Raw genomic sequence first — 12,651 nt, forward strand, 5'->3', positions numbered from 1 at the left:
AATTTTTATCTCACCCTGTTAGAGTGGGAGAACCCCACCTTCTCCATACTCTGTGGCATAAGGAGTCTCTCTTAGCTTTTATTCCAGTCCCACAGATTTTATCATGGGAAAGAACAATCCTCCCATTGCTATTTCAAAAGGACCTCACACGTATGTCCTCCAGAATCTAATTTCCACTTTGCATGCTTAATAAAGCAGATACAAAGCATTGCACCTAGATTTAAAGGGTATGAAGTTCTATTAATTAGGTAGTGTATGGTACATAATTATGTCCACACCTTTTAGAAAAGGCATAATTTATTCTACTTTGTTGTTATTGCTCCCCAAAACAACCTAAATAAGGACAATTACATTCTGAATTACAAGGGCGTGTGAACCAAATAGTGAATTTTGAGACAATTACACCAGCCTCATTTTCTTGCACTCGTGATTCTAAATTATATTTAATAATAGACTTTTTAAAGGTTATTTGATCAGAGAATAAGATATAAATAGTAGGCTAGGCAAGAATGAAAGTGCCTAATGCAGGCAAAATTCTTTAGTGTTTATCTTATCTACGTACAAAATGTAGCTGAAACATTAACATTCGTCTTTCAAAAAGCATAATTAGTGTGTGACCTCGGAGGTTAAGTCACCCATGAAACTGAAAGAGCTACAATGTTAAGGGTTGCTCCTAGTTTTCTGCTCTTTTATAAGAGTAAATGATTATTTATGTATTATATTTACTAGAAAGAGGGTACATGACTAAAACAAACAAGTCAGCTGTATCCTAGCATAGCCTGGTCTTCATTAAACTAATGAAAGTATTTTAGTAACCACTTTGTCTATAAACAGAATGAATTGGAAAATAAACCAGTTACTGGTGAATTTATTGCAAGAAATGAACCAAACCAACTCTACTTTACATTATTTCTGACTCTGGGCTTCCTAGCTTTTAAGACCCTTGGAAATACTCTATATGACCTTGTTCGGCATCTATATATCTTAGGTACTTATATTGCCCCTATTAACATAGTACCAGATAACCTCACAATGTGGAATATATTTATCCCCACAACATCCCTGTGAGGTAGCAAAGTGCTATTTTCCACACTTTGCAGAAGGGGAACTGAGGTGCATAGAAGCTAAGTGATTTGCCTAAGGTCACACAGAAAGTCTGTGGAAAAGCAGACTTGTTCTCCTAAGTCCTAGACTAGAGCCTTTACCACTAGACCATCATTCCTCTCTGGAGTGGCAACTTCTCAGCAGTGCTCACTAATCAAAAGTTCTATGCATGTAGAGAGGATTTTTAGAGAGTTATGCAGCTCTGAGAGATCTTGGTGTGAAGAAAATCCTTGTTTCCAGGGCATGGAGATTCTTTACAGCCTTTGTCATTTCTGGGTCTGATGGAGAAGCAGTGTTACATTACAGTGTTGGGCTGTTCCAGGAGTGATAATCAGGACGAGATGTTCAGGAGATTCTGGATATTTAATACTCCTGATTGGAGACCATTGTCTATTGTTACATGACTATGATTAATTCAGACTGATCTTCTACAACCAGATGGGACATTATTTACTATAGATTATCAAACTGACTAGAGTAGCAGCAAGAAGCTGTAAGGAGGGCAGAAGTGCTAACCCCTAAAGCAGGGGTGAAAGTAACTTAAGGGACTTACCAGTATGCAGAGCCAGGGTCCTGAGCAGGGGGTGGAGCCTCAACCAGAAGGGGCAGGGTCTTTGGAGCCTCGGGGCTCCAGCAGCGATTTAAAGGGCCCGGGGCTCCTGGGCACCACTGCCACAGTGGAGCCCCTGGCCCTTTAAATCACCGCCGGAGCCTCGGGGCTCATGGTTGCTACCCAAGGGCTCCAGCAGCGGGGCTCTGGCAGCAATTTAAAGGGTCCGCGGCTCTGGCTGCTGCCTGGAGCCCAGGGCCCTTTTAAATTTCCAGCCTGGGAAAGCTGCCCCCTGCCGGTACGGTCAACTGTGTACCGGCTCTTGCCGGTACGCAGTACCAGACCAGACCGGCTTATTTTTACCTCTGCCCTAAAGATAAGTTTTCTTACTATATTATTCAGCCACTAGCAGTCTGCGTGCTGTACAGAGTTCCAGACAGAGAGGATGTGGTCCCTGGGAAACAAAGGAAACACAGACGGAATTCAGGCTTTGAGGGAGCCAGTTGGTGTGTAGCTGTAGCTGTTTTCTGTAAGAGACACCTTCTGATTGAGGTGGACTGTGAGTCCATCTATCATGGAATGTGATCTAGATGAAATTACTATTAGGTGGGTGCACAGTTGATTGTAAAACTGTACTCAAAGTCTGTCCTGGGTTCTGTACTGTTCAACATTTTCATTAATGACTTGGGTAATGGAATGGAGAGTATGTGTCAGAGATAAGGGCCTGAAGCTGCACTTGCTCAGTCTTATGATGGCCTAACGAGCCCAGCTGGCCCGCATCATCTAGGTTATATGATAGACCTCCCCATCTGATTGGCAGAAGAAACTACAGAGCCTGTTCTTAAGCTCAGGAGCCGCAGTAACTTGCTGGCTGCTCAGTGCACATGCCCATGGATTCTCTGCTTCCCTGTGCTCGCCTTGCTCCAAGCCCTGCTCCCAGCCTTGTTCGAGTCTTGTCTCAGCCTCACTCCTGCCTCCCTTCTGAATCCATACACTGAGAATGCCGTTCTAGCCTGGTGTCTCCTCCTGTAACAATCCAAGGGCATGATGAGTGCATAGTCTGGCAAATCCTTGATTCCTGACTTGTTAGAGGACACCTCCAACACTTGGTTGACTGGGAGGGTTATGGCTTGGATGAACAGCCCTGGGAAAGGGTAAATCACCTCCATGCCCCAGATCCATTGCGGGCCATTACAGAGACCACCCCAAGAAATTGGACATTTGAGGAGGAGGATTGCTATCAGGAATAAGGCCCTGCAGGTGTGTCTCTTGATGGCCTAAAAAGAACAACTGGGCCACATCAGCTAGGTCACCTGACAGACTGCCCCACCTGATTGGCTGAGGAAGCTAGCAGGCCTGTTCCTAAGTTCAGCAGCAGGAGCAGCTCACTGGCTGCTCAACACACACACACAGATTCTCTGTCTCTCTGTGCTCACTTTACTCCAAGCCCTACTCCTGCCTTGCTTCTGCATTGCTCCAGCCTAGACCCTGCCCTGCAACTAGCCTTGTTCCAGTTCTTTCCTAGCCTCACTCCTGCCTTGGAACCAGCCCTGTTCCTGCCTTTCCTGATTCCAGGTAATATGCTTCTGACCTTCAGCTCCAATTTCTGGCTCTCACTCTGTCTTGTCCCATGGCTCTGGCATTTGGACTTGGACTCTGGTGCTCCAAGCACTAGGCCTGACTTCTATTCTGACCACTAGGCTAGACTGCCTACAACCCGGTTTCCTGACAGTATGCTTATAAAATTTGCAGGCTGAGAGGAGTTGCAAGCACTTTGGATTAGAATTCAAAATCTAAAATTACTTTGATAAATTGGAGAATTGGTCTGAAATCAAGGAGATGAAATTCAATAAAGATAGGTGCGAACTTTAGGAAGGAAAAATCAAATGCAGAACTACAAAATGGGGAATAATGCTCCAGAATAGTACTTCTGAAAAGGACTTGAGGGTTGTAATGGATCACAAACAGCATATGAACCAACAGTGTGATGCAGTTGTGAGAAAGGCACGTATCAGTTGGGGGTATACTAACTGGAGTGTCATATCTAAGGCACAGAAAGTATTTGCTTCGCTTTACTCAGCACTGGTGAGGCCTCACTTGGAGTATTGTGTCCAGTTTTGGGCACCACACTTTAAGAAAGATGTGGATAAACTGGAAGGAGTCCAGAGGAGAGCAACAAGAATGATAAAAGGTTTTAAAAAATCTGATTTATGAAGAAAGGTTAAAAAAGGTAATTTTTAGTCTTGAGAAAAGAAGACTGAGGGAGAACCCAATAACAATCTTCAAATATGTTAAGGGCTGTTTATAAAGAGGACAATGATCAATTGTTCTCAATGTCCACTGAAGAGCAAGCCAGCAGTAATCAGATTTATCTTCATGAAGGGAGATTTAGGTTAGATATTCCGAAAAACTTTCTAACTACAAGGGTAGTTAAATACTGGTTACCATGGGAGGTTGTGGAATCCATGTCAATGGAGGTTTTTTAAGAACAGGTTCGATAAACACCTGTCACGGATATTCTAGGTTTACTTGACCTGGGGGGTGGGAAAGGGAAGAAGCGGATGTACTAGATCAGTGGTTCTCAAAGCCGGCCCGCCGCTTTTAAGGGAAAGCCCCTGGTGGGCTGGACCGGTTTGTTTACCTGCCGCATTCACAGGTTCGGCTGATCGCGGCTCCCACTGGCCGCGGTTTGCCACTCCAGGTCAATGGGGGCTGCGGGAAGTGGCACAGGCCAAGGGATGTGCTGGCCGCCCTTTCCGCAGCCCCCATTGGCCTGGAGCAGTGAACCGCAGCAAGGGGGAGCCGCGATCAGCCGAACCTGCGGATGTGACAGGTAAACAAACCGGTCCAGCCTGCCAGGGGCTTTCCCTGAACAAGCAGCAGACCGACTTTGAGAACTACTGTACTAGCTGACCTCTGGAGGTGCCTTCCAACATTACATTTCTATAAAATATTTACATTTCTATACTCTTCTATGAAAGTCCCCAACTATAAGGGTTAGTTCTCAGTCAAATGGAATGCTTTTGACTCAGCACAAATAGGACGGTGCTGGCTTCTGTTATAGTAATGTTTAGCTCCCCTGAGCACCCAGTCAGTGGTAGACTTAGCAGATTTTCTTCTTAAAATATCAAGGGTGAAATCCTGCCACATTGATATCTATGGCAAAATTCCCATTGGCTTTAATAGGACCAGGATTTCACCCCATGTCTCAAATGAACAGAATAATCAACATCCTGAAAAGACTTTTTCTACAAAATATGTCTTTACCAAGCAGACTTTATTTTCCGTTTTAATTCTTGTTTCGTTCTGCAAAGATCAAGTGGCTTCCACAAAGCTTTCGGGACTTTAATCAGAATGAGGTTATTGAAAAATATGACATTTTATTTCAAAGCAACTACCTGTGGCAGCTGTTGACTACCACTGTGAATACAGAGTTCACATCAGAATAGTAGCCATTACAGAACACATTGCTAGTCAGGTAGGGAATCTCTATTACAATGCATTGTCTTGCCCAACAGGGGAAACTGGGATCCACAGGGCTTCAGGTACCGTCAGAAATGGCTCTGTACTCTTCAGTAATGGCCACTAAACTAACAGTTGGCATGGATCTAGTCACACTTGTAGATACTGAATATTGCTGTAGCATCATGTACATCCATGCTCATAAAACAATGCACATTAAGTTGTTTGCAGCATCTTCTCCCAAAAATACATGTTTGGAATTCAATTTTCATTTGTACCCTTAAATACTAAAATCTTTCCAAAATATTTTTAAATTGCAATGCAAATCATTTTAATTGAAAATTGCAACCTATGAAATAATTAAATCCAATTAACAAACTGGCTCATGTTAAGAATATAGTACTTGGATAATTGCAAGCCACTGCAGTGCTTTATGGATACAAATTAGCCTAATTTATTGTGCAAATGAAATAGTTTTCAGGGCCTCCATTCTGAAAATATTTTTGTCCTATATCTCACACAGCACAGCTCTCCTGACGAAAGGTCAGCTTGCTGTGTAACAAAACAATCTGGCAGTGCAAAAGCACAAGAAAGAGATTTGGCAGTTCCAAAGAAGGCTTCATTAGCTGAATCCCATCTATGGTTAATAAACAGGAATCTCTCCGACTAGATTTACAACATTTACACATTCTGGCATCTTACAAAAGTAAGGATAAGTGGGTGAGCCTGGGGTCTATGAGAAATATAAATGCATTGAGAATCTTTCCTGGGTTCGAAGAATTAGGCTTGTCCATATTCACATTAGTAGGGCTCTCAAGTCAATACTAAACTTCTATTATATATTGATCCTTAGTGTGAATATAATCAAAACCTTGGCTTTTCCCTGAAAGAATAAAGATTTAGAGCTTAAAGAGTCCATTAAGCAATTATGCCATAGATGCATTAAAACTACAACCTTACTTATGAAGCTCTTTCAATAAATAATGGTTCTCCCTGCCTTATCTCAGCCACTTGCCACATGTCTCAGTCAGAAGTTGCTGATCTCTTATAGAGGAACCAAAACAAAAACAGCAACACTTTTCACTTATTTGGCGCTTTCCATCTTCAAGTCACTGAAGTAATTGACTAACAACTTATTTTCCTAACAACAGTGTGGTGAGAATTGTGTATTATCTCCATTTTACAGATGATAAAACTGAGACATAAGAATATAAGAATGGCCATGTTGGGTTAGACCAAAGGTTCATCTGGCCCAGTATCCTGTCTTCCAACAGTGGCCAATGCCAGGTGCCCCAGAGGGAATGAACAGAGCAGGTAAACATCAAGTGATCTGTCATCTATTCCCAGACAGATTGAGACTTGCCTAAAATCACACAGTAAATCAGTGTCAAAACCAGGGTTAAAGTTCAGGTCTTCCTATCAGTCTCTTGCTCTTTCCTACACTGGACTTCTTGAGCCAGATTATTTTTGAAGCCTCTAAAATCATAGATCATTTAAAGGTGATTACAAAGCAAAAATGAAAATGGGGTTAAATATGTAATGCATGTGCTGACAGGCCCTACACACTAACCAAGCTCAGGGGAGCCAATTTGGAACAGAATTAAATTTAAATACTGTGTGCAGTTCTGGTCTCCCATGTTTAAGAAGGATGAATTCAAACTGGAACAGGTACAGAGAAGGGCTGCTAGGATGATCCGAGGAATGGAAAACTTGTCTTATGAAAGGAGACTCAAGGAGCTTGGCTTGTTTAGCCTAACTAAAAGAAGGTTGAGGGGAGATCTGATTGCTCTCTATAAATATATCAGAGGGATAAATACCGGAGAGGGAGAGGAATTATTTAAGTTCAGTACCAATGTGGACACAAGAACAAATGGATATAAATTGGCCATCAGGAAATTTAGACTAGAAATTAGACGAAGGTTTCTAACCATCAGAGGAGTGAAGTTTTGGAATAGTCTTCCAAGGGAAGCAGTGGGGGCAAAAGATCTATCTGGCTTTAAGATTAAACTCGATAAGTTTATGGAGGAAATGGTATGATGGAATAACATGGTTTTGGTAATTAAATATTTATGGAAAATAGGCCCAATGGCCTGTGACGGGATATTAGATGGGGTGGGATCTGAGTTACCCAGGAAAGAATTTTCTGTAGTATCTGGCTGATGAATCTTGCCCATATGCTCAGGGTTTAGCTGATCGCCATATTTGGGGTTGGGAAGAGGCCCTGGAGGTTTTTTGCCTTCTTCTGTAGCATGGGGCACGAGTCACTTGCTGGAGGAGTCTCTGCTCCTTGAAGTCTTTAAACTATGATTTGAGGACTTCAATAACACAGATATAGGTGTGAGGTTTTTTGCAGGAGTGGTGGGTGAAATTCTGTGGCCTGCGTGTGCAGGAAGTCAGACTAGATGATCATAATGGTTCCTTCTGACCTAAATATCTATGAATCTATGAAAATTTTAACTAAACTTTTATATCAATAGATAGATAGAGATAACTATATAGATATAGATAGATATATAATTTTTCCTCCTTAGTAAAATCCTCTTTCTATTTCTAGGTTCACTGATGATAACCCTGAATACATCATTGTGGGACACCACAAATGCCATGGGTTGCCTTTGTCTGTTGACAATGTGACTTCTGAGTTTCATGATATGACATTCTGGGATATCTTTGTGTAACTATACCACCCTCCTGGCCAAGATGGAATCCACTTTGCAGGTGACTCTGGCAAAATAATGGCATGTGCAGCAATACAGCAAGGAAACTCTCTTCTGCCCCAGCGGAAGCTGTTTCAACCCCCACCCAGAGTAAACGCGCACGCACACCGGAATACTACAATGAATATAGTAAAGAGAAATATTTATTTATAGAGACATGAATAGAGAAAAACAACAGGGTGATAAGATAGGGGGAGCAGTTAAACAAGGTTACATCCAACCTGAGGACCTACAGGAACCACAGTATAAAAGGATAGAGGCCAACCAATGCATCTAGACTCATAGTTCAGGAATCCTAGGCAGAGTTCCAGTTCAGCAGTGAGTCTTGGGTGCTCCTAGTCATCTTCAATGCCAGTAAACTTTCCCCAAGAAACCCCTCTGGTGTCCTCTTCTGCCCCTCTCTGCAAACTCACACAGAGCAACAACCTCCCCACTTCACTAGCTACAGCCTCCCGCCTTAGTCCCAATGCAAAGTCACAAGCCCCAGTACTCACAGCCCCATACAGCTCTTGGAGACAGTGATACTGGGTCCGGCTCCAGTTTGTCCTTCTCACGGTGCTTCTCCTGGCTCTAGGTTTGCCAACTTTCTAAACCCTGAAAACTGAACACCCATGCCCTGCCCTTTCCCCTGAAGCCCCACCCCTACCCGATCTCTTTGTCAGAGGCCCCGCCCCCTGTCCCACCTGTTCCCCTCTCTGTCGTTCACTCTCCAGCCCCGCCCCCATTGCTCACTCCACCATCCCTTGGGACTCACCTGCCACCTGCAGAGCTGGGCTGGGAGGAGCTGATGTGGAGCTTGCCGGCTGGCCTGCCTGCCCAATTGGGGCACATCAGGGGTCAGTCCCTAGAGTGAGGGGCTGGGGTGGGGAAATTGGGGCACAGCGGAGTGGGGGGGTTGGTCCCTGGAGCAAGGGGCTGGGGTGGGAAAATCGGGGCATGGTAGGGCAGTGCGGGTCCCCAGAGTGAGGGGCCAGGGTGGGGAAATTGGGGCCCAGCGGGCGGGCGGGCAGACAGGTTACACCCTACCCCGGACAGCACCAGTACCTACTTTGGAGCCCAGTCTGGGAACCAGCCAGTTCTCTCCATCAGGCTTGGGGGAGGAGGGGGAGAGCAACACCTGCTAAACAGAGCTGCTCCTTCAGGCTCCAGCCCCAGCTGCTGCTCTTCCCACCCCCCTTGGGGCTGAGGCTGGTTACTGCAGGCAACCGGACGTTTAGTGTCCGGTCAGCCTGCCAGGTTCCCTTTTCAAACAGACATCATAGTTGAAAACCTGACACCTGGCAAGTGGTCACCCTTCCTGGCTCCTATCCTGGGACAATCCCCATTGTCTGCTCTGTCCCTCCCAGGCTTTGGGCTCATTCTCAGTTGTTTCACTACATGAGGGCCTGTTCACTGTAGGCCCTACTGCTTGGCACTACAGTCACACACACCCTGTCGCTCTCCCTCTCTCCACTCTCCTCCTCCTGGAACAAACAGCACTTCCTCTGCCATAGGACAAGATTTTAAAAGGGCCCTGCTATCTAAACTCCCAGGGGGTTACATTTGGAAAAGATTAATTAAAACTTATTTCTGTGAAGAAACCTGCAATGTGGTTAGTGGGGGCCTTCAGCACTGAAATGTGTGTTTAACTCCAGTTTCCTTTTTCCTTAGCAGTTCAGCTTTAAAGTGAACTGAACCCAAGATTAAATTAGAGGGAGAAAGCTTGCCTTGCAAGAGGGGATAGGCAACAGATGACCTAATATATCTTTTGTACTCCTAATTTCTCTTACTACATACAACAAAAATATCCTGGAACATGACTGGATGGAAAGAGCCATCTAGTGAATTAGTAGGCTTCTTCAGTTTCCTTCCTCAGATGTGAACAGTACCGAGGTCTGGAATGACAGGTTTCAGAGTAACAGTCGTGTTAGTCGGTATTCGCAAAAAGAAAAGGAGTGCTTGTGGCACCTTAGAGACTAATCAATTTATCTGAGCATAAGCTTTCGTGAGCTACAGCTCACTTCATCGGACGCATACTGTGGAAAGTACAGAAGATGTTTGTTTTTATACACACAAATCATGAAAAAATGGGTGTTTATCACTACAAAAGGTTTTCTCTTCCCCCACCCCACTCTCCTGCTGGTAATAGCTTATGTAAAGTGATCACTCTCCTTACAATGTGTATGATAATCAAGGTGGGCCATTTCCAGCACAAATCCAAGAATGTCTGAGGAAGGGGGAGGGGGTGGGTTAGGAAAACAAGGGGAAATAGGTTACCTTGCATAATGACTTAGCCACTCCCAGTCTCTATTCAAGCCTAAGTTAATTGTATCCAATTTGCAAATTAATTCCAATTCAGCAGTCTCTCGTTGGAGTCTGTTTTCGAGGTTTTTTTGTTGAAGAATAGTCACTTTTAGATCAGAAATCGAGTGACCAGAGAGATTGAAGTCTTCTCCGACTGGTTTATGAATGTTATAATTCTTGACATCTGATTTGTGTCCATTTATTCTTTTACGTAGAGATTGTCCAGTTTGACCAATGTACATGACAGAGGGGCATTGCTGGCACATATCACATTGGTAGATGTGCTGGTGAACGAGCCTCTGATAGTGTGGCTGATGTTATTAGGCCCTGTGATGGTGTCCCCTGAATAGATATGTGGGCACAGTTGGCAATGGGCTTTGTTGCAAGGATAGGTTCCTGGGTTAGTGGTTCTGTTGTGTGGTATGTGGTTGCTGGTGAGTATTCGCTTCAGGTTGGGGGGCTGTCTGTAGGCAAGGACTGGCCTGTCTCCCAAGATTTGTGAGTGTGATGGGTCATCCTTCAGGATAGGTTGTAGATCCTTAATAATGCGTTGGAGGGGTTTTAGTTGGGGGCTGAAGGTGACGGCTAGTGGCGTTCTGTTATTTTCTTTGTTAGGCCTGTCCTGTAGTAGGTGACTTCTGGGAACTCTTCTGGCTCTATCAATCTGTTTCTTCACTTCCGCAGGTGGGTATTGTAATTGTAAGAATGCTTGATAGAGATCTTGTAGGTGTTGGTCTCTGTCTGAGGGGTTGGAGCAAATGCGGTTGTATTGTTGCCGGCACCCAGTGCCGAGAGGCTGAACAACAGCTTGAGTTGGTTCGTTACCCAGTGTGCTGCACCCAATAATCACAACGGGGTGGAGAAGCAGAAAAGTTTATTTGCAGCTGCAAAAAGGTACAGGGAGAATAAAATCTCAAATCCTGCACAACAGAGCAGGAAGTTACACGGGCTTTTATACATCCTTTTTCCCAGCATACTTATCCAATAGCAAGCTGTCCCAAGTATCCATATAGCCAGCCAATCCAGTTCCCAGCTAGTTCCCTGATTCTCTGTATCATTTGTTAAACTATACATAAAGCTGCTTTATTCAGCATTGTTCTTCCATATCTCCCCTGTTTGGCCTTGCTTAGTTTCAGGCAATCTGACTCTGCAACATACTGTTGCAGATTCTCAGCATAACTGCTGTGTGTGCCTCCAGGCAGGGGGGCCAAGGACACTTGGGCCTAGTACGCAGAGCTGCTGCGAGTGCCTCCAGGCAGGAGGGGGGGCCAAGGTCACCGGGGCCTAGTGCAAGGGGGCTTCATCGACACTCGTGGTCTTCCATCCCCTCGAGTTACCTAGTGGCCATGCCCCAGTGTTCCCAACAGTATCGCAGAGCTTGGCTGTAGACAATGGATCGTGTGGTGTGGTCTGGGTGAAAGCTGGAGGCATGTTGGTAGGAATAGCAGTCAGTAGGTTTCCGGTATAGGGTGGTGTTTATGTGACCATCGTTTATCAGCACTGTAGTGTCCAAGAAGTGGATCTCTTGTGTGGACTGGACCAGGCTGAGGTTGATGGTGGGATGGAAATTGTTGAAATCATGGTGGAATTCCTCAAGAGCTTCTTTTCCATGGGTCCAGATGATGAAGATGTCATCAATATAGCGCAAGCAGAGTAGGGGCGTTAGGGGATGAGAGCTGAGGAAGCGTTGTTCTAAGTCAGCCATAAAAATGTTGGCATACTGTGGGGCCATGCGGGTACCCATAGCAGTGCCGCTGATTTGAAGGTATACATTGTCCCCAAATATAAAATAGTTATGTGTAAGGACAAAGTCACAAAGTTCAGCCACCAGGTTAGCCGTGACATTATCAGGGATAGTGTTCTTGATGGCTTGTAGTCCATCTTTGTGTGGAATGTTGGTGTAGAGGGCTTCTACATCCACAGTGGCCAGGATGGTGTTATCAGGAAGATCACCGATGGATTGTAGTTTCCTCAGGAAGTCAGTGGTGTCTCGAAGGTAGCTGGGAGTGCTGGTAGCGTAGGGCCTGAGGAGGGAGTCTACATAGCCAGACAATCCTGCTGTCAGGGTGCCAATGCCTGAGATGATGGGGCGCCCAGGATTTCCAGGTTTATGGATCTTGGGTAGTAGATAGAATATCCCAGGTCGGGGTTCCAGGGGTGTGTCTGTGCGGATTTGATCTTGTGATTTTTCAGGGAGTTTCTTGAGCAAATGCTGTAGTTTCTTTTGGTAACTCTCAGTGGGATCAGAGGATAATGGCTTGTAGAAAGTGGTGTTGGAGAACTGCCGAGCAGCCTCTTGTTCATATTCTGACCTATTCATGATGACAACAGCACCTCCTTTGTCAGCCTTTTTGATCATGATGTCAGAGTTGTTTCTGAGGCTATGACTGGCATTGTGTTCTGCACGGCTGAGGTTGTGGGGCAAGTGATGCTGCTTTTCCACAACACTGACCAATAACGCTGACCAATTTGCATCCTGATTGGCTGCCTGAGTTTAAGTAAATGTAGTATTGACCTCTAAGCCAATCAGATATA

Source organism: Lepidochelys kempii, chromosome 1, assembly GCF_965140285.1.
Source record: "Lepidochelys kempii isolate rLepKem1 chromosome 1, rLepKem1.hap1, whole genome shotgun sequence".
NCBI lineage: Eukaryota > Metazoa > Chordata > Testudines > Cheloniidae > Lepidochelys > Lepidochelys kempii.